The sequence below is a fragment of the Hylaeus anthracinus genome, unplaced genomic scaffold (assembly GCF_026225885.1).
Source record: "Hylaeus anthracinus isolate JK02 unplaced genomic scaffold, UHH_iyHylAnth1.0_haploid 3, whole genome shotgun sequence".
NCBI classification, from domain to species: Eukaryota; Metazoa; Arthropoda; class Insecta; order Hymenoptera; family Colletidae; genus Hylaeus; species Hylaeus anthracinus.
Genome location: NW_026535284.1, coordinates 2152916 through 2158915, shown reverse-complemented (window position 1 = coordinate 2158915; position 6000 = coordinate 2152916). Strand labels below are relative to the sequence as shown.

Genomic DNA, 6000 nt, shown 5'->3' with positions numbered 1-6000 from the left:
CTAAATACGTGGCTGGCTCGATCAATCGATAACCCGAATAACCGGAATCCACTCTATAATATAGGATTTACTTAAATCGTAAAAAGTTTTATTTTTAGAATTTTTTCATGTTACATTTATTCGTCCAGTTATTTTACAAGTAATTTACAAGAACTTTATTTGTATCGCAAGTAAATATTTAATGGCATTAAAATATACAAAATAGCATAATAATAAAATTGTATAAAATAAAATATTAGAAACACAGTCATATAGTATATAAAAAATTATATTACTTAGCATGGTACTCTGTAAAACAGTTCAAACACAACTGAAGTGAATCGGGACAATTCAGACAACAGGGTCCTTTTTATATTCGTTGCGATTAATTGAATAATAAATGATACACCATTGCAATACAGAGTGTGCCACCTAAATCGGGACAAATTTCAATTTACAGTTTCCTAGTTAACAATTATAATATCAAAATGACCAACCTGGTGCAAATATATTCAAAATACAATCCGTGTCGCGAGTGTGGAAAGTCTTCGCACCGGGCGTTTAGTGAGTAACACCATTTAATTTGAAAAAGAGTTTGATTTTTAAGTGATTTATTTATGAGCGAGCAAAAGGGTAAGAATAATTAGAAAAACTCACTCGATGGACAATCACAAATTATATATATATTAGGTTGTCCGGAAAGTTCGTGGCAATTTCTAAGAAAAATTCAAAAACACGTTTGAATTTTAATATATATTTATTAAATTACATAGGTGCCATTTTGTTCCACAACCTTTCCACCTTTTACAAATGTGCGTCACAGTCGACTCAATTTGAATATTTCATCCTGAACAAATTTGTACAGACTGCTCAAATATATATGAAAATAGAATAAAAAGATCGATGGAATTAATTATTTTTTACCAAACCTAAAAAAATTCACGAAAAACAGCTTTTTTTAGACCTCTTAATTCAGGATACCCTCTTAACAAAGTTAAGAACCACTGGCCCCAGCGGTATCTTCGTGACGATCGCTTTAACGCGGATACGATCGGTAGGATTGAGAGTCACTGACCAGGGATATGACGATGCGTCATAAGTAAATACACAGTGCGTACCGGTAACTCGTTATCAGCGTTTACGCGCGGTCTCACCTAGCTGGCACGGGAGGAGCACATTCAGTTTGCTGAAAAGAGAGAATCGGTTCCGTTCCCGTCCGTAGCCGGTGTTAGCGATCATGCACGTACTCCGAATCCATTCTCTGTTCGTTATTCCCGGCCTGTCTTGCTCTTTCTTGCCTTCTATTGCCCCCACCTTCTGTTTCTCTCGCTCTGCGCGCATTACGCGACCACTCGCAGTCAGTCAGTACAGAGGCATCGTTGACGCCGTCTCGTCCCTCCTTTTCCTACTCTTTCTTTCCTTTCTCGATTTCCTCTCCCTCCCCCTCCCCGCGATTAATACCTCTATCTCTCCGTTGTTCTTCGCGATGTCCCGTAGATCTCGGACCGACGATAGGTCTCGTTGGTTTTCATCCGACAACGCAACGCGTCGCGCCGCGATCCTCGTGCTGTGTTTTTAAGTTGAAACGTAAAGTTCCGTCGACGGTATTGTACAGTCGATAGTAACAGTGATCAGTGGCTGTGACCGCACTGAAACGCACTCGATGTCGCGAAAAGGACAAAGAAATCACCGAGACGGTCAATCCCAACGTCGGTAATTATCGCTTTGTTTACTTTCGCACGCGTTTTTTGGCAACCACACGTGGTCACGTGGCTGGTGACGTTACGAAATGGAATTTAAAAAATATTTCCCCGTAGTATTTTATCGTTGTCAGTAGTAAAAATGGTAAAAGGGATTAGAAAGTAAGAGGTTTTACAATTTTGAACCAGTTGGAATTTTTCATTTATTATTTGTTACATTTTATTCTGCGTCTGTTCAAAGTTAGTAAAATAGCGAATTTAAATGAAATTTAGGCAGGCATTGAGGTAGGTTCACTGAAAGTCAAGTAATAAGGATTTTTTAATACTGTTTGGTAAAAGAAACTTTGTTATTATATTATATTGTTTTAACATATGTTGAATTGTTTATTGTTATATTGTTTAACAATAATGTATTTTAATATTAATGTACATGTTCATTTGCAAAGCTGAAACAATTTTTGTAACGCGCGTTGAATCGGCAAAAATTCTATTACATATTACAAAACATAAGATATTCTAACAAAATTACCTACTTCATCACCTACCTTCGTTCTAATTGAATTTTTTTACCAAATTTGACACAAACATTTCGAATTCGAAACATTTGGTAAACATAATTAAACAAATATTCGTACCAAACTCCATTTTGGTATTTAACTTGTATTCACATCCCGCAAAAGGGAATTTAGTTTTATAAATCCTTCGTTCGCTATGGTTCGATGAAAGATTGCACTTCGACATTAGCGTTGTTCCGTAACTTAGAAACGAGATAGTAACTTCGGAGCAATCAAACTCGCGACAGTCGTCGACACATTAATCGCTACAATTATCGATAACATCCCGCACACGCAGTATCTGGGAGGGCCTCTGTTTGTTCAATGATTTAGCTGGAAAAGTCACACTATCGATGGATGTTTGAAACGCGTTAATTTGCAGACCAACTTTGTTACGGTTAAAGTGGACACGGCATTACATCGTTGTTAAAATCATCGTTGTTAAAATCATCGTTGTTAAAATCATCGTTGTTAAAATCATCGTAGTTAAAATCATCGTTGTTAAAATCATCGTTAAAATCATCCTCACGCGTAGGACGGGTGAGTACGTCTCTTTGAGTAAACTTCGGTAAAAAATGCTCATTTCGTCGTGATGTTGAATGGTCGGTCCGTCCATTTACAGAGGATACGGGTGTTCGTTGACTGCGGTAGTTTTTGTCCTTAAACCGTACCTCTTACCCCGGCAAACACTTTTCTAATTAATTTAATCTATTTAGTTGTGGGAATTAGATCCTTGCCATAGAGAAATGAAATATATGTATACCCTGGAAAACTTTTCTGTAATTAAAGTTATAAATAACTTCGTACAAGTAATTTTCGTTTGTTTTAATTGCATCAGTCCAATTTGTCCAGAGTAAATGGTGTGTACATTTTATTGGCTTTCAAGAGCAATTCTTGATCTTTATCCCATTTAAGCAATCGAAACGACGTTTTCCGTCTACATATTTTAGATCCTTTTTCAGGTTTACGGGAGTAGCTAATAACCTGTTTCTGTGGCACACTGTGTAATTTGTATTGTTAAATGTAGAATCAACGTTTAAAATACTTGTCAAAATATCATTGAGAAGAAATTCTCGATTGTAAAACGAAAACTTTTGCTCTATTACCTTTTCTATACAAGTGTTTGTTTCATATCAATAATATAATAGATTCTCTATATTAAAAAACAAAAAAATAGAAAAAAAGTTGCTAAATCAGAAAATTATAAACTCAAGAATCTATTACCTAAGTTGAAATACTGACAATATATACAAACTATAATTCAATCTCATTATTCGTATTTTAACTAACCGGTCTTTCACAAATCGTCAAAATACCTAGTAGAAATTATTTGAATTCGGCAATTAGTGGAGTCTATTAGCCTTGTCTGAAGACTTTCCCAATTTCACGGAGGTGCCTTCGAGTCTATCTTGTAATTTCTGTGTATTTAGCCTAGGATTCAATTCCGCCGGTAACTAAAGCTTCAATTATCAAATGTAACTAGACATCCACAAATAAGTTAAAATCACCTTCGGCAAATTGTCGAAACCGTGATGCTTCTTCGTCTTCCAGACATTTCCATAAACATCGTAAATGTAACTAGCTGCAGTTGTTTCATTAAATCCCACACGAAATTGAAACAACACGCAATATCGCATCCCTACTTTTGAAGGGTACAAACTCAGCCATTTTATTGCAGGGCGATAAAAGTTTGTTTGTTCGGTTCAACGTAATAAATTGGCACTGTCTTATGAATTGAAAGACTCGCAAGACTCGTCTTTCCTTGTCTACGGTTAACGCTCAACTACCAGGAAGAAACAAGCTTAAGTAATTGACGACTTATGGGTACACCTAGTATGTAACTTGATACGCTGACCAGACATTGCTCCAATATTCAAAGCGAGAACAAAGTAATGCACGATATAGAATTTCATAATAGTCGTGGATTTTTCAAACAGTTTACAAACGATTCCATTTATTTTATTACGTAAATTATGAAAGCGTTTTTAACTCTATTTTGAGTTCTCTTGGATGATTTCCATATCTGTAAATTGTTACATGGAGCCAAAATTAAACTTGCATAATTTTGGGATGTAGGTCGGATGAGAAACGGATTCTCTAATCAAATATTTAAACGCTCTTGCGTATAAAACATACAGGAGGACGTGAACAGTCTGTTGGTAATATCAATAATAGTCGTATTAATTGCTTTTCTATAATTCATGAAAATCTTGACTAGTGAATTATTTTCTCTGAATATAACTATTAATTGCTTTTACTTAACGATTGATTGCTTTTATTAAAGATGGTTTCCTCTTAGTTATCTAATTTCTCTTTCTTGTGAAAGATAATCATGTGTATTTATAGGAAAAGGGAATTGAATGACTAATAAAAGATTAAGAATGGGTCAAATGTTTGCAACTCTTTGATATTTTATGCCCGATAATAATCAACACACAGAAACACTGTTACGTATCCTTTAAATATTTACAAGAGAAAATGTAAACGAACCGAGAATTATTATTTTTAAAGAATTCTTTATACACATTGAATAAATAGGAATTTATTTGGTTATGTTGTAAGCTCTGGTGGTTTCCATAAAATACAAATTTTTCAAATAAAATATAAAAGAATTTTTTGCTCTGGTCGATATTACTTTGGATTTTACGGTGCACTGAAAACGAAATATCAATTCAAATCAGTATTTTCGCCTTTCTTCATTTTGCGTTTTCTTATCCATTATTCGAACAAAATGAAGTCCGTATTTGTTATCCAAGCATGAAGCGAATTATTATCGAGCGAGATGCGGTGTGCTTAAAATCTTTTCTTCGTATCGGTCTTGTTTTCTTTATTTTTTCACGCTTGTTGAGAATTTCGTAACGTTTGCATGCGGATTGTGTCCCTGTCAGTTCTTCTTGCTTACGTAAGTACCTCCAGTCGCGATTACACGCGGCCAGAGATGCGCAAACTTTACTTGGAGTAACGGACGACAAATAAATGCAACTAATGATATTTATTCCTGACGTTTATTCGACCGAACCGTTCTCCAAACAGGATAACTGTCCGAGTAATCGGACGTGTTTCGGTGATCGGCCACTTGGCAAAGTTTCTCCTTGAGCAAACACGGAGTATTCGGCGATATGTGTAAACTTTATGGTGTAATATAATATTATTAATTCCATACATGGCAACTGTTTCCAAGCATTTTTAGTATACCATGGTATACTAAATGGCTCAGCGTTAACCGGGATGTCGTAAATGAAAAGTGTTGATGTTATTTGCTCGTTAACTTCATTAATTTGTAAGGTTAAAATGTGAAAACTGGAGATATCGAGAAGTTTTTCATTTTATTTGATTATGTATGTTTTGCTCTGCTCGATATTGGTTTTGGATTTTACGATGCACTGAAAATGAAATATTAATTAAAATCAGCATTTTCGCTTTCTTCATTTTGCATTTTCTTGCCCATTATTCGAATAAAATGATGTTCGTATGTATGTTTGATTATGGCTGGGCTGGCTTGAGACCAATTATTGATATAGTCGAAACAGGACATACTGGTTTGTTTATATTTTACTCGTTACTCTTTTAATAAAAATTAGAAACTCAATCACAGAACATTGCACAATGATCGAATAGCAGTTTACGTCATTAATTTGTGAGACTAAAATGTGAAAATATTAAATATCAAAAAGACTTCGTATTTGATATAATTGTGTACGAAGACTAGGCTAGCTAGAAACCAAACATCGATGTAGTAGAAAGAGGGCATATTGATTTTTTTATTT

At 34.8% G+C, this 6000-nt stretch overlaps 1 protein-coding gene across 3 annotated transcripts in view; it reads left to right on the top strand.

The window, feature by feature from the left end:
• Window positions 1-1001: 1001 nt before the first annotated feature.
• Window positions 1002-6000, top strand: part of LOC128894199 (uncharacterized) — a 294902-nt gene continuing 289903 nt past the window's right edge. For all 3 annotated transcript variants that reach the window (XM_054155770.1, XM_054155772.1, XM_054155769.1), the window contains exon 1: window positions 1002-1692. The gene's annotated coding sequence lies outside the window, so the exon portion shown is untranslated. The remainder of the gene's footprint in view (window positions 1693-6000) is intronic.